The sequence below is a fragment of the Loxodonta africana genome, chromosome 27, assembly GCF_030014295.1.
Source record: "Loxodonta africana isolate mLoxAfr1 chromosome 27, mLoxAfr1.hap2, whole genome shotgun sequence".
In the NCBI taxonomy this organism is placed as follows: domain Eukaryota; kingdom Metazoa; phylum Chordata; class Mammalia; order Proboscidea; family Elephantidae; genus Loxodonta; species Loxodonta africana.
The window spans coordinates 18,643,692-18,670,934 of NC_087368.1; the positions used below are offsets into that span (position 1 = coordinate 18,643,692).

At 38.7% G+C, this 27,243-nt stretch overlaps 1 protein-coding gene and 1 pseudogene across 1 annotated transcript in view; one reads left to right on the top strand and one right to left on the bottom strand.

The window, feature by feature from the left end:
* The window catches only part of KCNH8 (potassium voltage-gated channel subfamily H member 8), a 447,419-nt gene that overhangs the window by 288,817 nt on the left and 131,359 nt on the right, over positions 1 to 27,243 (top strand). The gene's annotated exons all lie outside the window — the stretch shown is intronic.
* Positions 15,053 to 15,794, bottom strand: LOC104846391 (ferritin heavy chain-like; annotated as a pseudogene).

A 27,243-nucleotide genomic window follows, 5' to 3' on the forward strand; every position in this document is an offset into this window, starting at 1 on the left:
TACCTTAATCTGTTGACATTTTTTTCATCCTAAGTGAAAACTTGGTCAGAGCTGTCTTAACCCACTGGTAGAATATTCTTTTGTCTTTGTGTTCTTTTCAGGTTTTGTACTATTGAAGCGTTATTGTATTCTGTACAGTAATATACATGCTATGAATTCCCTCTCATTTAACCTATTTCTTGCCTAAAATTCTTAACCTTGGAAGATTTTAGCCGCATTTCATGTACTTCCAACTTTGTGATGAAAATGAGCTCAGTAAACAATTTCACTTTACATATAGCTTTTCAGAGAGCAACACCATTCTCTATACTGGATATAGAAATAACTTGTCATTAAGTGTTCAAATATTCATTCCGCTGTAATCTCTAAAGGACAGACAGAAGCAAAGCAGACTTCGTATATTATTCAAAACTTCTGTCATTTGGGCAATGTTTTGATTAGTCCAGCTGATGAGTCCCTTTTCTGAGTAGTCTTTAATCCCAGCATTACTTTCAACCCCTGTATTCAGTGACCTCATGCAACTGAGTTGGCTCCAATTGAGTTACTCTTTTATTAAAGCCAACTTTGACTCAAAGATTCATAGGATGTTAGCATAAGGAGAGAATCTAGAAATAATATATTCTAAGGCTCTGCTTTTATTTGAATGCTTCTCAGTGATGAAGTCTCATAATGTATTGGGAAGAGCAGTGGACACTGGGAGTCATGAGATGGAGATTCTGGTCCTATCTATCAGCCTCATATGATTGCTCCATAAAATGGGGCAGATCAGAACAAGTGATCTCCAAGGTCTCCAGAACATCACCTTCTCTTCTTGTATGTGAACAAGAACGAACAAAAGGTTTTTTAGTATAGTTCTTCTATAAATAGATTTTTTAAAGATAGAAGTATATATTTCTATTTCCAAAAACACGTGGAATGGCTTTGTGTGTGTGTGTGTGTGTGTGTGTGTGGTTTAGGTAAAGGTTTACTGAGCAAATTAGTTTCTCACTCAATAGCTGATACATAGATTCTTCCAGGACATAGGCTGCACTCCCTGCAATGTGTCAGCACTCTCCCCATTACCACCCTGAGTTCCCCATTTTCATTCTTCTGATTTTTCTGCCCATTTCTGCTTTCTTGTCTTTGCTTTTGGGCATATATTTTCCTTTTGGCCTCATGTAGATGATTGATATTGTTTCTTTATACGCCTGTCTATTACTTGGAAACCCTGGTGGCATAGTGGTTAAGTGCTACGGCTGCTAACCAAGAAGTCGGAGGTTCGAATCCTCCAGGCGCTCCTTGGAAACCCTACGGAGCAGTTCTACTCTGTCCTATAGGGTTGCTGTGAGTCAGAATCGACTCAACGGCAGTGGGTATCTATTATTTGTCTGAAAGGTGATACCCAGGAATGGCTTCAATTCCCAGCTAGAAGGGTGTCTAAGGGCTATAGTCTCAGGAGTTCCTCCACTCTCTCTCAGACCAGTAAATCTGGTCTCGTTTAGGAATTTGAATTTTATTCTACTTTTTTCCCCGACTCTAACTGGGACCTTCTATTGTGATCCCAGTCAGAGCAGTTGGTAGTGGTAGCCTGGCACCATCTAGTTCTTCTCCTCTCAGGCTGGTGGAGACTGTGGTTCCTGTAGTCCATTAGTCTTTTGGACTAATTGTTTGCTTGAGTCATTGGTTTTCTTCACTCTCCTTTGCTCCAGATGGAAAGAGTTCAGTAGTTATACCTTAGATGGCTGCTCGCTATTTTTAAGACCCCAGATGCTACTCACCAAAGTAGAATATGGAACATTTTCTTTATGAGCTATGTTATGTCAATTGGCTTAGATGTCCGCCAGGACTATGGTCTTTAGCCCTCAAGCCAAGTAACTCACTTCCATGAGGAATTTGGTTATGTTTAAGTTGTTTCCATGACTGTGCCCCCTGCGTGCTCTAAGTATACATGCAGCACATACAAATATGTATGTAGAAATATTCACAGCCAAACCTATGTATGCATGTGAGTGTAATCTCATACACCCTGCCCCAGTGTACACATCTACCTATGTATCCATTCGTAAATTATTCTTGTCACAGCTCTTATTTCTCTAGAATATATATACCTAGCAGTGGGATTGCTGGATCATATGGTATTTCTATTTCTAGCTTTTTAAGGAAATGCCATGCCATTTTCCATAGTGGTTGTACCATTTTACATTCCCACCAGCAGTGTACAAGAGTTCTAATCTCCCCACAACTTTGCCAGCATTTGTTATTTTCCGTTTTTTCAATCAGTGCCATTATTGCTGGGGTGAGATGGTATCTCATTGTAGTTTTGATTTCTCTAATACCTGTAATGATCATGAGTATCTCTTCATGTGTTTGTTAGCCACATGAATGTCTTCCTTGGTGAAGTGTCTGTTCATGTCTTTTGCCCATTTCTTAATTGGGTTGTTTGTATTTTTGTTGTTGAGGTGTTGAAGTTTTCTGTAAAATTTATAGTGAAAGGGCTTTTGTGACTGATTTCTGGCATTTGCTCCAAAGGAGTAGAATTGACCTGACATATGTCTCTTAAAAAAATTATTATAAGAAGTAATAAATAAAGTATGATTTCAGTGGAAAAGAATCGTGGCATCAGTTTTCCTTGGGATTCAGATAAGTGTCCTTCTGAATAGCATCCCTTGATGCAGCCTTTTCCATCTTCCTACTAAAATTCATAAAAGCCCAGTATAAAGATACGATCTCACATCTTTACCATCACTGAAAATAAAGATCAACCCTTGATCTCTTATTACAAGGAACTAGAGGAATTTCCAATAAAATCCAGGTAAATAGGATTGTATTTTAAAATGTAATCAACAATCATAGATTTTTGAGAGACCCACACTAATGGGAAGTCCTTTATTCCACATTCACTCTCTGCCCTCGGATTATAAAAGAAAAAGCCTCCAAGAAAACTGGACAATAGTTCCTCTACTATATAGACATTAAACCAGAATGCTGGCTCCACCAGGCCTGGTAGCTTTTTTATACCTTCCAGTTAGAAACTATAGTTCCAGAAAACATCCTGGCAGGAAACCTCAGGGCAGGGGAGGTGTTGCTGGTGATACAACGTTATAATTGTCCTTGCCATATAAGCCCTCTGTTCAGAGATTTATAGAGATAGGCCATGAAGATAGGAAAAGAGACCATTGTTGTTGACAGCTGAGTAGATGTCTGATATTACATAAGGTAGGCAAATGAACCAACACCCTCTAGCATTTTTGTGAACAGTGTGTCTGAATACAGCTTTTCTCATTCAACGGTGAACTCACAAAAAATTTTTAATAAGAACATTTAGCCTATGAAAGAAAAATAGTAGCATCACCTAAAATCTCAAAGGAATAGCATGCCTTTGAATATCATTTTCTATAGAACCAGAAAAATATTAGAAAAACTGTTTTTCATGACTTAAAAAAAATTGAAAGCGTATTTTCATAAGAAGGCAAAAGAGAAATGTGACAATTAAAAAATGAAGGAAATTAAAAATACAATAACAATTAAAATCCACATTAGAGTCAGTAAAAGCGCAAAATTGACACCGTACTAAATAACATTAGTGATTTAGAGCAATAATATCCAGTACTGAGTATGTACACTCTTGAAAGCAATCAGAAAATCCAAGGGCACATAGGAAAAAAATATTTGAACTTACACTTTATTTTTACTCTATTTTAAAAATGTCTGTTTTTCATAATACAGGTATTTAGTATGTAAATATTCTATACCTATGTTGGAAACGGTGGTGGCATAGTGGTTAAGAACTATAGCTACTAACCAAAAGGCTGGCAGTTTGAATCCACCAGGTGCTTCTAGGAAACTATATAGAGCAGTTATGCTCTGTCCTATAGGGTCGCTATGAGTCAGAATTGACTCAGTGACAACAGGTTTGGTTTGGGTTTTTTTTATACCTATATTAGATATTCAGAATTTTATAAATAATTTTATTTAATCCTTTCACCAAACACATGAATTTGGTAGAATTATGCCATTTAAAAAAAAATAATTTTTATTGTGCTTTAAGTGAAAGTTTACAAATCAAGTCAGTCTGTCGCATATAAGCTTAATACACACCTTACTCCATACTCCCACTTACTCTCCCCCTAATGAGTCAGCCCACTCCCTCCTTCCAGTCTCTCCTTTCGTGACCGTTTTGCCAGTTTCTAACCCTCTCTACCTTCCTATCTCCCCTCCAGACAGGAGATGCCAACACAGTCTCAAGTGTCCGTCTGGTACAAGTAGCTCTCTCTTCCTCAGCATCTCTCTCCAACCCATTGTCCAGTCCCTTCCATGTCTGATGAGTTGTCTTCGGGAATGGTTCCTGTCCTGGGCCAACAGAAGGTTTGGGGACCATGACTGCCGGGATTCTTCTAGTCTCAGTCAGACCATTAAGTCTGGTCTTTTTATGAGAATTTGGGGTCTGCATCCCACTGTTCTCCTGCTCCCTTAGGGGTTCTCTGTTGTTCTCCCTCTCAGGGCAGTCATCAGTTGTGGCCGGGCACCATCTAGTTCTTCTGGTCTCAGGATGATGTAAGTCTCTGGTTCATGTGGCCCTTCCTGTCTTTTGGGCTCATAGTTATCGTGTGACCTTGGTGTTCTTCATTCTCCTTTGATCCAGTGGGTTGAAACCAACTGATGCATCTTAGATGGCTGCTTGTTAGCATTTAAGACCCCAGACGCCACATTTCGAAGTGGGATGCAGAATGTTTTCAGAATAGAATTATTTTGCCAATTGACTTAGAAGTCCCCTTAAACCATAGTCCCCAACCCCCCTCCCTTGCTCCGCTGACCTTCGAAGCATTCAGTTTATCCTGGAAACTTCTTTGCTTTTGGTCCAGTCCAGTTGAGCTGACCTTTCCTGTATTGAGTATTGTCCTTCCCTTCACCTACAGTAGTTCTTATCTGCTAACTAATCAGTAAATTACCCTCTCCCACCCTCCCTCCCTCCCCTCCTCGTAACCACAAAAATATGTGTTCTTCTCAGTTTATACTATTTCTCAAGATCGTATAATAGTGGTCTTATACAATATTTGACCTTTTACCTCTGACTAATTTCACTCAGCATAATGCCTTCCAGGTTCCTCCATGTTACGAAATGTTTCACAGATTCCTCACTGTTCTTTATAGATGCGTAGTATTCCATTGTGTGAATATACCACAATTTATTTAACCATTCATCCGTTGATGGACACCCTGGTTGCTTCCAGCTTTTTGCTACTGTAAACAGAGCTGTAATAAACATGGGTGTGCATGTATCTGTTTGTGTGAAGGCTCTTATTTCTCTAGGCTATATTCCGAGGAGTGGGATTTCTGGGTTGTATGGTAGTTCTATTTCTAACTTTTTAAGAAAACGCCAGATAGATTTCCAAAGTGGTTGTACCATTTTACATTCCCACCAGCAGTGTATAAGAGTTCCAATCTCTCCGCAGCCTCTCCAACACTTATTCTTTTGTGTTATTTGGATTAATGCCAGCCTTGTTGGAGTGAGATGGAATCTCATCGTAGTTTTAATTTGCATTTCTCTAATTGCTAATGATCGAGAGCGTTTTCTCATGTATCTGTTAGCTGCCTGAATATCTTCTTTAGTGAAGTGTGTGTTCATAGCCTTTGCCCACTTCTTGATTGGGTTGTTTGTCTTTTTGTGGTTGAGTTTTGACAGAATCATATAGATTTTAGAGATCAGGCGCTGGTCGGAGATGTCATAGCTGAAATTTTTTTCCCAGTCTGTAGATGGTCTTTTTACTCTTTTGGTGAAGTCTTTAGATGAGCATAGGTGTTTGATTTTTAGGAGCTCCCAGTTATCTGGTTTCTCTTCGTCATTTTTGTTAATGTTTTGTATTCTGTTTATGCCTTGTATTAGGGCTCCTAAGGTTGTCCCTATTTTTCTTCCATGATCTTTATCGTTTTAGTCTTTATGTTTAGGTCTTTGATCCACGTGGAGTTAGTTTTTGTGCATGGTGTGAGGTATGGGTCCTGTTTCATTTTTTTGCAAATGGATATCCAGTTATGCCAACACCATTTGTTAAAAAGACTATCTTTTCCCCAATTAACTGACACTGGGCCTTTGTCAAATATCAGCTGCTCATATGTGGATGGCTTTATATCTGGGTTCTCATTTCTGTTCCATTGGTCTATGTGCCTGTTGTTGTACCAGTACCAGGCTGTTTTGACTACTGTGGCTGTATAATAGGTTCTGAAATCAGGTAGAGTGAGGACTCCCACTTTCTTCTTCTTTTTCAGTAATGCTTTCCTTATCTGGGGCTTCTTTCCCTTCCATATGAAGTTGCTGATTTGTTTCTCCATCACATTAAAAAATGTCATTGGAATTTGGATTGGAAGTGCATTGTATGTGTAGATGGCTTTTGGTAGAATAGACATTTTTACTATGTTAAGTCTTCCTATCCATGAGCAAGGTATGTTTTTCCACTTAAGTAGGTCCTTTTTAGTTTCTTGCACTAGTACTTTGTAGTTTTCTTTGCATACGTCTTTTACATCTTTGGTAAGATTTATTCCTAAGTATTTTATCTTCTTGCGGGCTACTGTGAATGGTATTGATTTGGTGATTTCCTCTTCGATGTTCTTTTTGTTGATGTAGAGGAATCCAAGTGATTTTTGTATGTTTATATTATAACATGAGACTCTGCCAAACTCTTCTATTAGTTTCAGTAGTTTTCTGGAGGATTCCTTAGGGTTTTCTGTGTATAAGATCATGTCATCTGCAAATGGAGATAATTTTACTTCCCCCTTGCCAACCTGGATGCCCTTTATTTCTTTGTGTAGCCTAATTGCTCTGGCTAGGACCTCTAGCACAATGTTGAATAAGAGCGGTGATAAAGGGCATTCTTGTCTGCTTCCCGTTCTCAAGGGAAATGCTTTCAGGTTCTCTCCATTTAGGGTGATGTTGGCTGTTGGCTTTGTATGAAAAAAAAGAAAAAATTTTTTTGATGCCCTTTATTATATTGAGGAATTTTCCTTCAATTCCTATTTTGCTGAGAGTTTTTGTCATGAATGGGTGTTGGACTTTGTCAAATGCCTTTTCTGCATCAGTTGATAAGATCACGTGGTTTTTGTCTTTTGTTTCATTTATATGGTGGATTACATTAATGGTTTTTCTAATATTAAACCAGCCTTGCATACCTGGTATAAATCCCACTTGGTCGTGGTGGATTATTTTTTTGATATGTTGTTGAATTCTATTGGCTAGAATTTTGTTGAGGATTTTTGCATCTATGTTCATGAGGGATATAGGTCTGTAATTTTCTTTTTTTATGGTGTCTTTACCTGGTTTTGGTATCAGGGAGATGGTGGCTTCATAGAATGAGTTAGGTAGTATTCCATCATTTTCTATGCTTTGAAATACCTTTAGTAGTAGTGGTGTTAAGTCTTCTCTGAAAGTTTGGTAGAACTCTGCAGTGAAGCCGTCCGGGCCAGGGCTTTCCGGGCAAGGGCTTTTTTTTATTAGTTTTTTGATTACATTTTCAGTCTCTTTTTTTGTTATGGGTCTATTTAGTTGTTCTACTTCTGATTGTGTTAGTTTAGGTAGGTAGTGCTTTTCTAGGAATTCATCCATTTCTTCTAGGTTTGCAAATTTGTTAGAGTACAATTTTTTGTAATAATCTGATATGATTCTTTTAACTTCAGTTGGGTCTGTTGTGATGTGGCCCATCTCGTTTCTTATTCAGGTTATTTGTTTCCTTTCCTGTATTTCTTTAGTCAGTCTGGCCAATGGTTTATCAGTTTTGTTAATTTTTTCAAAGAACCAGCTTTTGACTTTGTTAATTCTTTCAATTGTTTTTCTGTTCTCTAATTCATTTAGTTCAGCTCTAATTTTTATCATTTGTCTTCTTCTGGTGTCTGATGGATTCTTTTGTTGCTTGCTATTTGTTCAAGTTGTAGGGACAGTTCTCTGATTTTGGCTCTTTCTTCTTTATGTATGTGTGCATTTATTGATATAAATTGACCTCTGAGCACTGCTTTTGCTGTGTCCCAGAGGTTTTGATAGGAAGTGTTTTCCTTCTTGTTGCATTCTGTGAATTTCTTTATTCCCACCTTAATGTCTTCTATAACCCAGTCTTTTCTGAGCAGGGTATTGTTCAGTTTCCAGGTATTTGATTTCTTTTCCCTAATTTTTCTGTTATTGATTTCCACTTTTATGGCCTTGTGGTCTGAGAAGATGCTTTTAATATTTCAATGGTTTGGATTCTGCAGAGGTTTGTTTTATGACCTAATATGTGGTCTATTCTAGAGAATGTTCCATGTGCGCTAGAAAAAAAAAGTATACTTTGCAGCTGTTGAGTGGAGTGTTCTGTATAAGTCTATGAGGTCAAGTTGTTTGATTGTAGCAATTAGGTCTTCCGTGTCTCTGTTGAGCTTCTTACTGGAAGTCCTGTCCTTCTCTGAAAGTGGTGTGTTGAAGTCTCCTACTATAATTGTGGAGATGTCTATCTCACTTTTCGGTTCTGTTAAAGTTTGTTTTATGTATCTTGCAGCCCTGTTATTGGGTGCATAAATATTTAATATGGTTATATCTTCCTGGTCTATTGTCCCTTTAATCATTATGTAGTGTCGTTCTTTATCCTTTGTGGTGGATTTAACCTTAAAGTCTATTTTGTCAGAAATTAATATTGCTACTCCTGTTCTTTTTTGCTTGTTGTTTGCTTGATGTATTTTTTTCCATCCTTTGAGTTTTAGTTTGTTTGTGTCTCTAAGTCTAAGGTGTGTCTCTTATAGGCAGCATATAGACAGATTGTGTTTCTTTATCCAGTCTGAGACTCTCTGTCTCTTTATTGGTGCATTTAGTCCATTTACATTCAGTGTAATTATAGATAAGTATGTGTTTAGTGCTGTTATTTTGATGCCTTTTTTTGTGTGTCGTTGACAATTTCATTTTTCCACTTACTTTTTTGTGCTGAGATGTTTTTCTTTGTAAATTGTGTGTTCCTCATTTTCATAGTAGTTAAATTTATGTTTGCTGAGTTGTTATGTTTTTCTTGGTTTTTATTTTGAGTTATGGAGTTGTCATACCTCTTTGTGGTTACCTTAATATTTACCCCTATTTTTCGAAGTAAAAACCTAACTTGTACTGTGCTATATCGCCTTGTATCCCTCTCCATATGGCAGTTCTATGCCTCCTATGTTTAGTCCCTCTTTTTGATTATTGTGATCTTTTATATATTGGCTTCAATGATTCCCTGTTTTGAGTGTTTTTTTCTTTTTAACATTAATCTTGATTTGTTTTTGTGATTTCCCTATTTGAGTTGATATCAGGATGTTCTGTTCTGTGACCTTGTGTTGTGCTGGTATCTGATATTATTGGTTTTCTGACCAATTTCGTTTAGTATTTCTCGTAGCTTTGGTTTGGTTTTTGCAAATTCTCTAAGCTTGCATTTATCTGTAAATGTTTTAATTTCACCTTCATATTTGAGAGAGAGTTTTGCTGGATATATGATCCTTGGCTGGCAGTTTTTCTCCTTCAGTGCTCTATATATGTCATCCCATTGCCTTCTAGACTGCATGGTTTCTGCTGAGTAGTCTGAACTTATTCTTATTGATTCTCCCTTGAAGGAAACCTTTCTTTTCTCCCTGGCTGCTTTTAAAATTTTATGTTTATCTTTGGTTTTGGCAAGTTTGATGATAATATGTCTTGGTGATTTTCTTTTTGGATCAATCTTATATGGGGTTCGATGAGCATCTTGAATAGATTTCCTTTGGCCTTTCATGATGTCAGGGAAGTTTTCTGCCAACAGATCTTCAGCTATTCTCTCTGTATTTTCTGTTATCCCTCCCTGTTCTGGGACTCCAATCACACACAAGTTATTCTTCTTGATAGAGTCCCACATGATTCTTCATTTTTTTAAATTCTTTTATCTGATTTTTTTTCAGCTATATTGGTGTCAATTCCCTTGTCCTCCAGGTCCCCCATTCTGCATTCCAGTTGCTCGATTCTGCTCCTCTGACTTCCTATTGAGTTGTCTAATTCTGTAATTTTACTGTTAATGTTTTGGGTTTCTGAATGCTGTCTCTCTATGGATTCTTGCAGCTTATTAATTTTTCCACTATGTTCTTGAATAATCTTTTTGAGTTCTTCAACTGCTTTATCAGTGTGTTCCTTGGCTTTTTCTGTAGATTGCCTTATTTAATTTATGAGGTCAACCCTGATGTCTTGAAGCATTCTGTAAATTAGTTTTTTTATATTCTGCATCTGGCAATTCCAGGATTGTATCTTCATTTGGGAAAGATTTTGATTCTTTAGTTTGGGGAGTTGTAGAAGCAATCATGGTCTGCTTCTTTATGTGGTTTGATATCGACTGCTGTCTCCAAGCCATCTATAAGATATTGTAGTGATTTATTTTATATTTGCTCACTGAGTCTTATCTTGTATTGTTTTCTTTCAATATACGTAGATGGGCTACTAGATTGTGCTGTCTTGATTATTGTAGCCCTTGAATCACTTATGTCCTATTACCAGCTGGTTCGGGCTCTTACCAGATATATAAGCCTAAGAGTCTGTTCACTATTCTTGAGTAGAATCTGATTTTGTGTCATCAAGTGTGTGGTGCAGACTGTCACCTATCCACCTAGAGGAGTAGCGGTGATAGTTGTGTGCACCAGTTTCTAGTAGCAGCAGGGGGTCACACTCCAGCGGGGGGCAGGATGCAGACAGGCTTCCCCCAAGTGCCAGTGAGGTAGGTGTGTCTCTATTCCTAAAGCATGTTGGTTGGTGGACTCTGCACCTGTACCTTAGACACCCAATGCAAGTACCTCTACAGATTGGTAGGTGTCACCCTCCTTAGATCCCTAAGGCAGGAGGCTAGGTGGTCTGGGGGGAGCTTCAGCCCTCAGTTCCCCATTCTGGGTCAGTGAGGGCTCTGTTTAATAGGCAGAGATATCAGACCTGGGAAAGTTGTCTTTCCAGTAATCCGCTAAAACAATTACAGTCAGATCCCTATCAGAATTGCCTTTGCATTATAATAGCCACCTTGTTCCCTGTAGGGATGAAAGCCCAAGACTGTGGAGCTCATATGCTTGGCTGGAGCTTGTTCTGTATTTTCAGTCCAATTAAGGAAGGATTTTTGGTCCCTGGGTTTTTTGTAGCTGTTTCAGGCCAGGAAAATGGATTAAGAAAAGACCAAAAGAAAGAAAGAAAGAAAAACCACAGAGCACTTCATTCTCTGGCTCAGGAATTTCCAGTGTTAATGAATCTGCCTGGGAAAGGGAGGGGAGGGATCAGATAAATAGGAGAGAGTAGCACCCTGGAATATAGACAAAGTTACATATCTTGTTTGGTGATGACTGTTTTATCTGAGATTCCCAAGTGGTGTGTAGCCTTTGTGCGTTGGCTGGGTCGAGATTTTCCCCGAGGGTCAGGCCCGCATCCTGTGCTTTTGCTGTCTCAGAAGCCATGGTCAGTTCCTCCACTCCCAGTCCAAAGCCCAGCACCAAGGTTCCCCGGCTGGGACGCCGCACTCCAGGCTCAAAAATCAGTCACTGCCTCCCGGTGACTTCTCCTCCTGTCAGCCACATCGCTGCGCTACCTGCGTGCACTGGCTGGGCTTACCCCGAGGTCACTTCTGGGGGCTAGGGCTGCGTCCCATGTTTGCGCCATCTCAGGATGCCATGCTCAGCTCCCCTGCACCCAGTTCAAAGCCCGGCACCAAGTTTTTCTGACTGGGACGCTGGCTCCAGGCCCTGAAAGTAGTCCTTGCTTCCCTGTGGTTGTTCGTTCTCAGTCTCTTTCACTCAGGTCAACTCTTTAGATCTATGTTTGATGGTCAGGGTTCGTAGACTGTCATGTATGTGATCGATTCGCTTGTTTTTCCAAGTCTTTGTTGCAAGAGGGATCCGAGGTAGCTTCTACCTAGTCAGCCATCTTGGCCCCCTTATCCCATTTTTAAGATTTTAAAAAAGTAGGGTTTACAGAGTTCAAATATGTTGCTTAAAGGTACACAGTAAGTGAAGAGCTATAAATTGAATTCAGGTATCTCATATCAAAAACATTACTTTTAATGTCTATTAAAAATAGTGGTTAAGAGTAAAAGTTAGATGCTGTTCCAGAATGAAGGCAGGAGAAATTGATTTAAACAATTAGGCAAGATCAAATACATAGCAGTTGAAGAAGTTCAGTCTGAAAATTCTGGCAGTCTCTTAAGAAATAAGAACTAAAGCAAAAGGAATAATCAGGTCAGATTTTAAAGACATCCTTCATAATTTTCATACCTCTACAGATACAAATATAAATATTCTCTACAGGTATAGGTATAAATATTTAATTAAAATGTTTATAATATTTAAGCATGAAATATCGGATGATATTTACAAATATCTGAAAGGATCCAAGAAAAAAATAACCTTTAAAGCACATAAAATTTCCAAATTAGTCCTGGGGGGCAGGGAAAAGACTTAAATATGATAGGATTGCTGCTGTTAGGTGCTGTCAAGTCAGTTCCAACTCATAGCGACCCTATGTACAACAGAATGAAGCACTGCCAGGTCCTGCACCATCCTCACAATCATTGTCATGTTTGAACCCATCATTGTACTCACTGTGTTAGTACATCTCACTGAGAGTATTTCTCTCTTTAGCTGACCCTCTACCAAGCATAATGTCCTTCTCCAGGGACTGGTCCCTCCTGACAAAATGTCCAAAATACTCTAGACGAAGCCTCACCATCCTCTTTTTTGTTGTTGTTTTCTTAATGTGCTTTAGATGAAGGTTTACAGAACAAATTAGTTTCTCATTAAATAGTACACATACTGTTTTATGACATTGGTTAACAACCCATGACATGTCAACACTTTCCCTTCTCAACCTTGGGTTCCCTATTACCAGCTTTCCTGTCCCCTCCTGCCTTCTAGTCCTTGCCCCAGGGCTGGTGTGCCCCTTTAGTCTTATTTTGTTTTATGGGCCTGTCTAATCTTTGGCTGAAAGTGAACCTCAGGAGTGACTTCATTACTGAGCTGAAAGGGTGTCCAGGGGCCATACTTTCCGGGATTCTTCAGTCTCTGTCAGGCAAGCAAGTCTGGTCTTTCTTTCTGAGTTAGAATGTTGTTCTCCGTTTTTCTCCAGCTCTGTCTGGGACCCTCTGTTGTGATCCCTGTCAGAGCAGTCGGTGGTGGTAGCCAGGCACCATCTAGTTGTACTGGACTCAGTCTGGTGGAAGCCATGGTAGATGTGGTCTGTTGGTCTTTTGGACTTATCTTTCCCTTGTATCTTTAGTTTTCTTCATTCTTCCTTGCTCCCGAAGGGGTGAGAACAGTGGAGTATCCCAGATGGCCACTCACAGGCTTTTAAGACCCCAGACACTACTCACCAAAGTAGAATGTAGAACATTTTCTTTATAAGCTATGATGTGCCAGTTGAGCTAGATGTTCCTTGAGACCATGTTCTCTCAGCCCAGCAATTCCGTCCCTCAGGGATTTTGGATATGTCTATGGAGCTTCCATGACCTTTCCTTGTACAAGTTGTGTTGGCTTCCCCTATATTGTGTACCGCCTTACCCTTCACTAAAGTTACCACTTATCTATTGTCTGTTTAGTGTTTTTACACCCCTACCCCTCCCCTCCCTCATTACTATCAAAGATTGTTTCTTTTTGTGTGTAAACCTTTACAGGAAATTTTACAGTAGTGGTCTCATACAATATTGTCCTTTTGTGATTGACTTATTTCTCTCAGCATAATGCCCTCCAGATTCATCCATATTATGAGATACTTCACAGATTCATTGTTGTTCTTTTTCATTGTTTCCACCTTTTTGCTGTTGTGAACAATGCTGCAGTGAGCATGGGTTTGCATATGTCTATTCGTGTGATGACCCTTATTTCTCTGGATATATTCCTAGGAATGGGATTGCTGGATAATATGGTATATCTATTTTTAGCTTTCTAAGGAAGTGCCATATCATTTTCCAAAATGTTTTTATCATTTTGCATTCCCATGAGCATTACATAAGAGTTCTGATCTCCCCACAGCCTCTCCAGCATTTGTTCTTTCCTGTTTTTTTGATTTGTGCCAGTAATGCCAGGAGTAAGATGATATCTCATTGTAGTTTTGATTTGCATTTCTCTAATAGCTAGTGATGGAGAGCATTTCCTCATGTGACTGTTAGCCACTTGAATGTTTTCTTCATTTCCTTTGCCCATTTTTTAATTGGATTGTCTTTTTGTTGTAGATGTGTTGGATTTTCTTATAGATTTTAGAGATTAGACCTTTGTCTGATTTGTAATAGCCAAAAATTTTTTCCCAGTCAGTAGGTTCTCTTTTTACTCTTTTGGTGAAGTCTTTTTGATGAGCATAAGTGTTTAACTTTTAGAAGATCCCAGTTATCTAGCTTACCTTCTAGAGTTTGTGTGTTGTTGGTTGTGGTTTGTATCCTGTTAATGCCATGTATTAGGGCCTCTAGCACTGATCCTATTTTTTCTTCTGTGAGCTTCATAGCTTTTGGCTTTATGTTTAGGTCTTTGATCCATTTTGAATTAGTTTTTGTATATGGTAGGAGGTATGGGTCCTATTTCACTTTTTTTTTTTTTTTTTTTTTTGCAGATGACATCCAGTTTAGCCAGTACCATTTTTTTTGTTGTTGTTAAAAAGAGTGTTTTTTCAGCACTTGATGGACTTTGGGCACTTGTGAAAGATTAGGCGACCACAGGTGGTTGGATTTACAGCTGGGTTCTCAATTTTGTTCAGTTGGCCAGTGTATCTGTCATTGTACCACTACCAGCCTGTTTTGACTACCATAGCTTTAGATCCTGAGGTCAGGTAGCACAAGTCCTCCTACTTTGTTCCTCTTCTTCAGTAGTGCTTTACTTATCCAGGGCTTCAGCCCTTTCCATATAAAGTTAATGATAGGTTTTTCCATCTCTTTAAACAATGTTGTTAGTATTTGGATTGGGATTGCATTGTATTTGTCATTTTCACAGTGTTGAGTCTATCTGTCCATGAGCATGATATCTTTTTCCATTTGTGTAACTCTCTTTTGGTTTCTCACAGTAGTGTTTTGTAGTTTTCTTTGTATAGGTCCTTCACGTCCCAGGTTAGATTTATTCCTAAGTATTTTATTTATTTATTTAGGGTACCAAATCACTTTATTTGAAGGAATGGTACAAACAAAAGAACTTCAGGGGATGTTTTGGTACAATTTATAGAAAAGGTAAAGGTAAACCCAACATGCATGTGCTGTCTTGGTGACCATGGAAGTCACCCCTGAAGCTGTGGGGGAGCCAGGCTAAAGCTTAGCTCTCTCCAGCACTGTCTCCCAGGGTGTGCTTGTCAAAGAGATACTCTGCCAGGCCAGATTGCGGGGCTCCCATCTGGTACAAATTGGTTATGTAGTCACCCAATTCTTTGATTTCACCTGCTCATGTATGTAATGAGTCTCAATGAAGTCACACAAATGGGGGTCGTTCTTATCCGTGGCCGGTTTGTGCAGTTCCAGGAGTGACCGATTCACACTTTTTTCCAAGTTTAACGCACACTCCATTGCATTCACCCCGCTGTCCCAATCGTCATAGTCTGGTTTCTTGATATCCTGAAGGAAGATTCGGCCACCTCGTTGGTTCTGCAGCTTCATCAGTTTCTCAGCATGTTCCCTCTCCTCATGAGATTGGTGAAGTAAATATTTGGCAAAGTTCTTCAGAGCCACGTCATCGCGGTCAAAGTAGTAAGACATGGACAGGCAGACGAAGGAGGCGTAGAGCTCCAGGTTGACCTGGCGGTTGACGGCGGCCTCCAAGTCCTGATGGTAGTTCTGGCGCACCTGCGAGGTGCACGCGGTCGTCATGGCAGCGGTCGAGGAGAGGAGGCGGCGGCGGCGGCGAGGCGCTGGAGCGGCGGAGGCCTTGGGGCGTCGGAGGGCGCTGCTGTGAGGGGGTGGTGGACAGCTGGCTGCGAATGGCCGGCCAGGGAAGGGTTGCCGAGCGCCGGTTCCGTTCAAGCCCTGTTGAAGCAGGAAACCGCGGCGACTGTGCGAAGACCGTCTGCAGTATTTTATTTTTTTAGGGGCTATTATAAATGGCATTGTTTTCATGATTTCCCTTTTATCATTCTCTTTACTGGTACATAGGAATCCAACTGATTTTTGTATGTTTATCTTGTATCCTCCTACCCTGTGAATCTATTAGTTCCAGTAGTTTTCTCATTTCCAGGCGCTCCTTGGAAACTCTATGGGGCACTTCTACTCGGTCCTATAGGGTCCCTATGAGTTGGAATCCACTCGATGGCAGTGGGTTTTTTTAGTGGGTAGTTTTCTCCTGGAGTCTTTAGGGTTTTCTGTGTTTAGTATCATATCATCCCCAAATAGGGACAGTTCAACTTCTACATTACCAATTTGGATGCCTTTAGTTCTTTTTCTTGCCTTGTTGCTCTAGCTAGGACTTCCAGAACAATGTGAAATAGGAGTGGTGATAAAGGGCATCCTTATTGTTCCTGTTCTCAAGAGGAATATTTTCATCGTCTTTCCACTAAGAATAATATTGGCTGTTGGTTTTGTATAGATGCCCTTTATTATGTTAAGGAATTTCCCTTCTATACCTATTTTATTGAGAGTTTTTCTCAGGAGTGGGTGTTGGACTTTGTCTAATGCCTTTTCTGCACCAATTGAAACAATCGTGATTCTTTTCTTTCATTTATGTGGTGGATTACGTTGATTGATTTTCTAATGTTGAACCATCCTTCCGTACCTGGCATGAATCCTACTTGGTTGTGGTATATAATTTTTTTCAATATGATGCTGAATTCTATGGGCTAGAATTTTGCTGAGAATTTTTTCATCTATATTCATGAAAGATATCGGTCTGTAATTTTCTTTTTTCTGTGTTAAGTCTTGGCCTGGTTTTGGTATCAGGGTTATGCTGGCTTCAAAGAATGAATTCAGAAGTATTGCTCCCTTTTCTATGTTCTGAAATAGTTTGAGTAGTACTGGCGTAAGCTCTTCTCTGAATGTTTGGTAGCATTCTCCAGTGAAGTCATCAGGGCCAGGGCTTTTTTTTTGTTGGGAGTTTTTAAATTACCTTTTCAATCCCTTCTCTTGTTATGGGTCTGTTCAGATTTTCAAAATCATTTTGTGTTAGTTTGAGAGGTAGTGTGTTTCTAGAAATTTGTCGATTTCCTCCAGGTTCCCAAATTTGTTGGAGTAGAGTTTTTCATAATGCTGTTATTTTCCTTTTTTATTTCATTTGGGTCTGTTGTAACGTCCTCTGTTTCGTTTCTTATTTGAGTTATTTGCATCCTCTTCTGTTTTTCTTTTGTCAATTTGACCAGTGGTCCATCAATTTTGTTGATCCTTTTAAAGAACCAACTTTTGGTTTTATTTATTCTATTGTTTTTCTATTCTCTATTTCTTTTATTTCTGCTCTGGTCTTTATTATTTCTTTTCTTCTGGTGGCTGTGGGCTTCTTTTGCTGTTCTCTTTCTGTTTGTTCAAGTTGTGTAGCTAATGTTTTGATTTTCTCCCTGTCTTCTTTTTTGATGTGTGCATCTATTGCTATAAATTGACCTCTGAAGACTGCCTTTGCTGTGTCCCAAAGTTTTTGGTATGTTGTGTTTTCATTTTCATTTTGATTCTAGGAATTTTTTTATTCCATTTCTGATTTCTTCTATTACCCAGTGGTTTTTAAGTAGGGTGTTATTCAGTTTCCATGTAATGGATTTTTTTTTTTTTCCTTGCTCTTCCTGTTTTTAATTTCTACTTTGATGGCATTGTGGTCAGAGAAGATACTTTGTATTTTGTTGAGAGTTGCTCTGTGGCCTGAGATGTGGTCTATTCTGGAGAACGCTTCATGTACGCTGGAAGAAAATGTGTACTTTGCGGCTGTTGGATGGAGTGTTCTATATATATTTGTGAGGTCAAGTTGGCTAATTGTGCCCTTTAGCTCTTCTGTATCTTTGTTGAGAATCTTTCTAGATGTTCTGTCCTTTACTGAGAGTGGTGTGTTGAAGTCTCCTACTATTATTGTGGAGCTGTCAATTTCTCTTTTCAGTGCTGTTAGAGTTTGTTTTATGTGTTTTGGAGCCCTGTCATTGGGTGCGTAGATGTTTATTACAGTTAAGTCTTCTTGATGGATCATCCCTTTAATCATTATATAGTGCCCTTCTTTGTCTTTTGTGGTTGATTTTGTTCTAAAGTCTATCTGAGATTAGTATTGCCACTCCAGCTCTTTTTGGTGGTTATTTGCTTGATGTATTTTTTTCCACCCTTCGATTTTTAATAAATTTACGTCTTTGTGTCTAAGGTGTGTTTCTTGTAGACAGCATATTGATGGATCCTGGTTTTTTTTAATCCATTCTGTCACTATCTGTGTCTTTATGGGTGCATTTAGGCCATTTACATTCAGTGTAATTATTGATAGATGTAAGTTTATTGCTGTCATTTGGTAGTGCTTTTTTTGTGGTGCTGACATTTCCTTTGTTCCTCTTACTCTCCTGTGCTGAATTCCTTTTGTTTGTGGATTTCTTTTTCTTTTGTTTTTGTAGATTTTATTTTTATTGAGACTTTATGTTTTTCTTCTTTATTTTGATGAGTAGGTTTGTTAACTTTCTTTGTAGTTACCTTGTAATTTACCCTTATCTTCCTAGGTTTGAACCAGTCTGTCATACTTGATATTGCCTTGCCTTCCTCTCCTTTAGAAGGTTGTATACCTACACTGTTTATTCCCTCTTTTAATGTTCTGACATTGTTGCCATTTACAGATTAATCTCTCTGGTTCCCTGTTGTAATTCTTTTGGTTTTGGATAGTCCTTGAGAGTTCATTTCCTAGGTTGGTATCTGGCTTGTACAATCTTGCATCCTAGATTCAGACTGTGGTCTAAGGTTTGTTCTCAAACCAAAGGACTCCCTTTAATAATTCTTGTAATTTTGGTTTGGTTTTTACATATTCCCTTAACTTCTATTTATCTGGAAATGTCCTAATTTTGCCGTCATACTTTAATGTGAGTTTTGCAGGATATATTATTCTTGGTTAGCAATTTTTTTTTCTTTCAAGGTTTTGTATATGTCATCCCATTGCCTTCTTGCCTGCATGGTTTCTGCCAAATAATCAGAGCTTAGTCTTATTGTTTCTCCTCTGTATGTGACTTTTTGTTTTTCTCGAGCTGCTCACAGGATTTTTTTCTTTGTCTTTGGTTTTAGCATGTGACATGCCTTGGTGATTTTCTTTTGGGGTCTATCCTATATGGTGTTCATTGAGCTTCTTGGATGTGACCTTCTTGGATGTGGCTTTTCATCTTTCATGATATTAGGGAAGTTTTCTGTCAGCAGTTCTTCAGTGATCATCTCTGTTTTGTCCATTTTCTTCCCCTGTTCTGGAACTCCAATCACTCGCAGGTTTTTGCTTTTGAATGTATCCCACATAACTCTCAGGGTTTCCTCATTTTTCTTCATTCTTTTTTCTGATTTTTCCTCAAACAGAGTTGTATCCAAGTGTTTGTCTTCAGTTTTGCTGATCCTGCCTTCCATCATCTCAAACTTCCTCTTCAGCCCTTCTATGACATGTCCATTTCTGACATCTTGCTGTTTATCTTTTTTATTTTTAATTGCTTTTTTTGGGGGGGGTATGATTCCTTGTTGTGAATTTATTTTGGCATTTTGTTACTGTATTATTTTCCTGAATTCTTCTATTTTTTTGTCTGTATTTTCCATGAATTTTTCTGGCTTTTCCATGAATTTATCTATTTTTCCTCTTTTGACTGCTTTTTTGCTGCACTTCTTGTGTAACTCTGAATATTAGAGATATGAATTCCCTTTCAGGTATTTCTAGTGCCTTCTACTGGAAAGACATTTGGTGCATTATTTTGCACACCTAATGAACCATCCTGTCCTTTTTTTTTTTTTTAATGTGTTGGTATTATCTGCTGTCTTTGGGACATTCAGTAGTTATTTTCTTCATTTATTGATTGTAGATCTGTTTGTTTCATCCTGATTTTTTGCTTTATTTGGTTACATCTGAGCATGCAGGCTGTGCCTTCTTTGTTGTTTGCTTATCTGCAGTCATGATACTTTTCACCTCCTTGTCCAATATGCAGGACCAGTCCCTCAGCTCTACTGCTGCAAGACCATTCCAGCTAAAGGGGAGGGGCTGGGATGGATTGTTTGTGGCACATACTAAGGCCAACTGGACAGGCTGAGAATCAGTGCTGGCCATGCTGGTACTGCTTAGGGGTGTGATGTTCAGTGCACGGTGCAGGTAGGCAGGAAGGAGTGGGGAGGTTGTGATGTGTGAAGTTAATATGGGTATGGGGAAGAGGAGAGAGGAGAGAGAAACAGGAGCCAAAAACAAACAAAAAAGAGTGCTAAGGGAGGTTGCCATTAGAATGGAGAGGTGAGAAACCAAGAAATGGAGAAAAACAAAAAGAAAATAAAGAAGAAGGCGGAAAAAAAACTAGAAAAAATATGGAGAAAAAAAAGCCTGTAGGAGTCTCACCAGTGTGGCTTTGAAGACTGGGGAAGTGGCTCCCAGGCTGCATGGTATAGCCTGGCTAGAGGGGGGATAGATGTCACACAGCACCAGGTATTGAGGAGACAGGAAAAGAAGGTGAGTATAGAGAGTCCAGAACTGAGAAATTAAGAAAGACAGAAATGAAAAATAAAAAAAGAAAGAAAAAAGAAATGCCCCCAGGTATCCCTCTGAATTGGCTGTGCAGACTGGGGAAGTAGCTCCTAAGCCATGCAGTGCAGCCTGGCTAGAAGGGGCTCCCGAAATGTGACAAGAAAAATAAAACAAAGGAAAAAAAAAGCCCCAGGTATCCCACTAGAATGGTGTCATAGGCCAGGGGAGTGGTTCCCCAGTCGAGCAGGGCTTCGCAGCCTTTCAAGAAGAAGCAAAGATGGCACACGGAGCCAGGGGTTCAAGAGAAAGGGGTGGGGGAGGGGGTGGGAGGCATGGAAGAAACAAAAAAAAAATGGAAGGAAACAACATCAGCCAACAGACAAATGGGACTCAGGGGGGAGCCAGCAAGTGTGGGCGGGGTGAATCCAAGCAGCCCAGGCCTGAAGCTGTTGCCTCCAAGCCAAGAGACTGAGGCTGTCGGGGAGCAGAGGAGGCTGAGGGTGGGGGAAAAAGGGTGGAGGCTAGGGAAGCATACATCACTGGCTACTGGGTACTCTGTCTCCTGCTTGGAGCTTCACGAAGCTCCTTTCTCCTATTCCTTGTCCACCAACCTCTGACGTGGGTGGGGGTGAATCCAGGCAGCACAGACTCTGCACTTCCTGCTGGCCAAGCCATAGCTGCCAGCCAGGAAGTGTGGAGGTAGAACAGCAGGGAGAGGATGGCGGGCGGGAAGGCATGTTTATTACTGGTTACTGGGTGCTCTGTCTCCTGCTGGGAGCGCCTTTCCCATGCTCTCTGTCCGCTGATCTCCAACAGGAGTCCAAGATGATGAATCCGTGCAGTGTTAGCTGATCAGGGAGCTCCGCACGTATCTCTCCTCACTCTCTGTTCTCTGTCAGTTTCTTGTTCCATTCAGTGCTTGGCTGAGTTCTTTATGTGTTCATTTGACACAGCTCTAGAATTGATGTTTGTCTCTGTTTTTCTTAGTTTTTTGAGTCTTTGCTGTGGAGGGACAGTGTGTTGCATCTGTCTGTGGTGCCATGTGGTGGGAAGAGTTTAATGAGTATTTGATCATCTGGAAAAAAGCTCAATATTTTTCCAGTGAATAACTCAGGATATGAATTTCTGTACAGTATATGATTTCTATTTAGTATGAAAAAGGAAATACACATAACACATACATACCAAAAGATTGGAAAGAAATTTAACATGCAGTGGAATTACTTACAAAGTTTATTTTCTTCTTTATAATTTTTCTTCTGTATTTTCTGCAATGTGCATGTGTAGATTTTTATAGGGAATAATATTAAAGTTAATTGATTTATGCCTTGGAGAAATTTGTGATAAAGGAGAATATGCAGTTGTAATACTCAGCAAAATTAAATTATTTTATTTAAGCATAGACTTTTTGCCTTTTTTTGGTCACTGACTTTTAAATAATTTAATTTTACTGTTGATAATGTACACAGCAAAACACACACCAATTCAACAGTTTCTACATGTACGATTTAGTGATACCGATTACATTCTTTGAGTTATACAACCATTCTGAGCCTCCTTTTCTGAATTGTTAATTCTCCATTAACATAAACTCACTGCTCGCTAAGGTTTCTATCTAATCTTTCAAGTTGCTGTTGTCAGTTTGGTCCCATACTGATAGATCTTTAAAGATCATAATGCTCAAGGAAGACATTCTTTACTAGTTAAGCCAAACTATTGTTTGGTTTTAAGAAGACTTTATGGGATATTTTTGGCTTAAGGTTTAAAGATTATCTCAGGGCAGTAGTTTTGGGGTTCATCCAGCTTCCTTGGCTCCACAAATGCTGGATTCAGTGAGAATTTGAAATTCTATTCTGTAGTTTTCCCGTTTTGATCGTGATTCTCCTATAGAATATTTTATCAAAATGGTCAGTATTGGTAGCCAGGCCCCATCTAGTTCTTCTGGACTCATGGCAAAGGAGGTAGTTGTTCATGGAGGCAATTAGTCACACACCCATTTGCTCCCCCTATTCGTTCCTGTCTTTCCTTCTCCCACTGTTGCTCAGGAGAGGAGAGAGTTTCTGAGTTTCAGTTTACAGTGACTGAAAAATTGCATTGATTAATGGTAGGATTGCATAGCCGATTATTGCAATTGCTGACAATAAATTGTATACATGTAAAATGTTGAATTGACAAAAGTTGTGTGAAAGATATATTTACAACAGCGATAAGGAAAAAGAGTAGCTGCTGAGGCTTCTTATGTACAACCAAACATCTCATGGGATTTAAATCCTTGGTTTAGAGGTTTAGGGTCATGGTTTCATGGGACATTCCAGTCAATTGGCCTAATGTTTACTGCTTCTGTTCCACCTCCTAGTACATTGTGTAGTGCTTGGCGTCTTAAAAGCTTGCAAGTGACCATCCAAGGCATAACAATTGGAGTCGTTGACTTTTAAAGGCTTGGTGGACTTATATTTTGCTAAAAGTTAGGAATTTCTTTATCACGAAAAGATTTTAGATTTGTTTATTGATTGCGAATTTTGTCCTGTTTTTCCAAGAACCTATGTTTTACACATCCCAGTTATAATATATTCCCATGACTGAAATACATTAGTGATCAGAGCAGGAATCCTATTTATTGAAAATTCAATAATTTTAACAGCTCCGTAACAACATTTGCTGATGGTATTTCGGCGGGAAACCTGGGATGTTGGAATATATAATCAGGCTAATGAACTGAACCCTGTACCTTTTATATTATTCAGTCTGTTTATACATCCTCATTAGTTAAAACCTAAGAGCTAACTCTTCATTTTTTTCCATTAAGTTATTTTTATCTTCTAATCTTAAGTAAAATACTCTACTCCTCTTAGCTTTAAGGCATGTGGAATTTTCATACCTTTCATTTGGGATGTCCTTTCCTTATATAGTTAGTGTTGGTTTTTGAATTCAGAAAACTTGAGAACTAATGTAACGAAAATCTCTCAGACGTTATGTTTTTAACATTTTGCCATATTTGCTTTATCTCTATTTTTTAAATCAATCAAATATGACAGATAAAACTAGTCTTACCACACTTCAATTGTCGCTTGCTCATCCCTTCCCTCTCCCTTACTGTCTTAAGTTGGTGCATAAGAGTTTCTTAGGTGGTACTTTTACTACACAAATATATTAGTAAAACAATATATGGTAGTATTTTGTCTCATCTTTTATATCACGATCACAAGTGGAAATAGTAATAATAGTAGTGAAAATAATAGCAGATATAGGTGGAATTTTTTCAGTGCCAGTCACCGTTCTAGGTACTTTGCACATATCAAATCATTTAATCTTGTCACAATTCTGAGCCAGACACTATTATTATCTGTATTTACAGATGAGAAAACTGAGACATATAGAGATTAAATAACCTGCATAAGATCACACATAGTATAGGCTGGAGCTGACAATTCTTATCTTCACTCATAGCTTTTTACTTTCTCACTGATCGTTTGTGTTTTATATATATATCCATAATAATATATGTAAGTCTTATTTTTTATTGTCATTTTTTGATTTTGTGTTTTGGGTTAAAGTTTACAACACAAATTAGTTTTTCATTCAAAAATTTATACACAAATTGTTTTGTGACATTGTTTGCAATTCCTGCATTGTGTCAGCACTCTTCCCCCTTCCCTTTCCACCCTGGGTTCTCCATGTCCGTTCATCTAGTTTTCCTGTCCCTTCCTGCCTTCTCATCTTTGCATTTGAGCAGGTGTTGCACGTTTGGTCTCGTATATTTGATTGAACTAATAGGCATGACCTAAGGAGCACAGGGTGAGATGGTGTCTCGTTGTAGTTTTGATTTGCATTTCTCTAATGGCCGTAGGAAACCCTGGTGGCGTAGTGGTTAAATGCTACGGCTGCTAACCAAAGGGTCAGCAGTTCTAATCCACCAGGCACTCCTTGGAAACTCTATGGGGCAGTTCTTCTCTATCCTGTAGGGTCACTATGAGCCGGAATCGACTTGACGGCACTGGGTTTTGGTTTTTTTGGTAATGGCTGTAGGGTCCCTGTGAGTCAGAATTGACTCAACAGCAATGAGTTTAGTTGGGTTTTTTTTTTTAATGACTAATCATTGTGAGCATTTCCTCACATGTCTTTTTTATTGAAGCTTGTGTTCATGCCTTTTGCGCATCTTTTAATTGGATTATTTGTCTTTTTGTTATTGAGGTGTATAAGTATTCTATAGATTTTAGGGATTAGACCCTTGTCAGATATGTCATTGCCAAAAATTTTTTCCTGGTCTGTAGGTTCTCTTTTTACTGTTATGATGAAGTCTTTTCATGAGCATGTTTAATTTTTACAAGCTCCCTGTTATCTAGTTTGCCTTCTGGTGTTTGTGCATCCTTATTTATGGTTTGTATTGTGTTTATGCCATGTATTAGGGCCTTGGAAACTCTGGTGGCGTAGTGGTTAAGTGCTACAGCTGCTAACCAAAAGGTCAGCAGTTCAAATCCACCAGGTGCTCCTTGGAAACTCTATGGGGTGGTTCTACTCTGTTCTATAAGGTTGCTATGAGTCGGAATCGACTTGACAGCAATGGGTTTGTTTTTTTAATTAGGGCCCTTATTGTTGTCCTTATTTTTTTTTTTTTTTAATTTTTTTCTTCCAGGATCTTTATCATTTTAGGTTTCATATTTTATATTTCGGTCTTTAATCCATTTTGAGTTAGTTTTGTGTACGTGTGAGGTATGGATCTTGTTTCATTATTTTACAGATGGACATTCAATTTTGCCAGCACCATTTGTTAAAAAGACTGCCTTTTCCCTATTTGGAAACCCTGGTGGCATAATGGTTAAATGCTACGGCTGCTAACCAAAAAGTTGGCAGTCCAAATCCACCAGGTGCTCCTTGGAAACTCTATGGGGCAGTTCTACTCTGTCCTGTAGGGTTGCTATGAGTCAGAATTGACTTGATGGCAGTGGGTTTGGTTTTGGATTTTTCTCCCATTTAATGGACTTTGGGCCTTTGTCAAAGATCAGCTGACCATAGGTAGATGGATTTACATCTGGATTCTTGATTCTGTTCATTGGTCTATGTGTCTGTTGTTGTACTGGCACCAGGCTGTTTTGACTACCGTGGCTGTATGGTAGGCCCTGAGATCAGGTAGCGTGAGACTTACTATTTTATTCTTTTTCTTCAGTAATACTTTGCTTATCTGGGTCTCTTTCCTTTTCATATAAAATTGTCGATTAGTTTTCCCATCTCGTTAAAAATACTGTTGTATTTGGATCAGGATTGCATTGTATCTATAGATCGCTTTGTGTAGGATTGATATTTTCACAATGTTGAATCTTTCTATCCATGAGCATGGTATGTTTTCCATTTTTGTAGATCTCTTTTGGTTTCTTGTAATAGTTTTTTGTTGTTTTCTTTGTATAGGTCTTTTATGCCCAGGGTTAGAGTTATTCCTAAGTACTTTATCTTTTTAGGTGCTATTATAAGTGATATTGCTTCCCTGATTTCCTTTTCAGAGTTCTCTTTGTGGTGTATAGGAATCCAGCTGATTTTTTTATGTTGATCTTGTATCCTGCTACTCTGCTGAATCTTCCTATTCTAATAGTTTTCTTACGGAATCTTTGGGGTTCTGTATGTATAGGATCATATTGTCTGTGAATAGGGATAGTTTTATTTCTTCCATTTCTATTTGGATGCCTTTTCTTTCTTTTTCTTGCCTTACTGCTGTAGCTAGGTATTCCAGCAAAATGCTAAATGGGGGTGGTAATAAAAGACATCATTGCTGTTCCCGTTTTCAGGGGAAATGCTTTTGGCCTCTCTCCATTGAGAATGATGTTGGTTGTTGGTTTTGTATAGATGCCCTTTATTATGTTGAAGAATATCCCTTCTATTCCTGTTTTATTGAGAGGTTTTGTTAGGAATCGGTGTTGGACTTTATCAAATGCCTTTTTTGTGTCTATTGAGATGATTATGTGATTCTTTTCTTTTATTCTGTTTATGTGGTGGATTACATTGTTTTATTTTCTAATGTTGAATCATCCTTGCATACCTGGCATGAGCCCCACTTGATTGTGGTCTGTTATTTTTTTGATATGATGCTGAATTTTATTGGCTAGAATTTTGCTGAGAATTTTTACATTCATAAGAGATACTGGTCTGTAATTTTCTTTTTTTGTGGTGTGTTTTCCTAGCTTTGTATCAGGGTCATGCTGGCTTCATAGAATGAATTTGAGACTATTCCTTCCTTTTCTATGCTATGAAATAGTTTGAATAGTACTGGTGGGAGCTCTTTTCTGAATGTTTGGTAGAATTCACCAGTTAAACTGTCCAGGCCAGGACTTTTTTGTTGGGAGTTTTTTTTTTTGCTTCTTTAATCTCTTCTCTTGTTATGGGTCTGTTTGGATTTTCTATCTCAGCTTGTGTTAGTTTAGGTAGGTAGTGTGTTTCTAGAAATTTGCTCATTTTTCAGGTTCTCAAATTTGTTGTGGTACCATTTTTCGTAGTATTTTGTTATGATCCTTTTTATTTCGTTTGGGTCTGTTGTAATGTCCCCCATCTCATTTCTCATTTGGGGTATTTGCATCCTCTCATGTTTTTCTTTTGTCAGTTTGGCCGATGGTTTGTCGACTTTGTTCATCTTTTCAAAGAACCAATTTTTGGTCTTGATTCTTTCTATGTTTTTCTGTTCTCTATTTCATTTTTTTCTGCTCTAATCTTTATTAT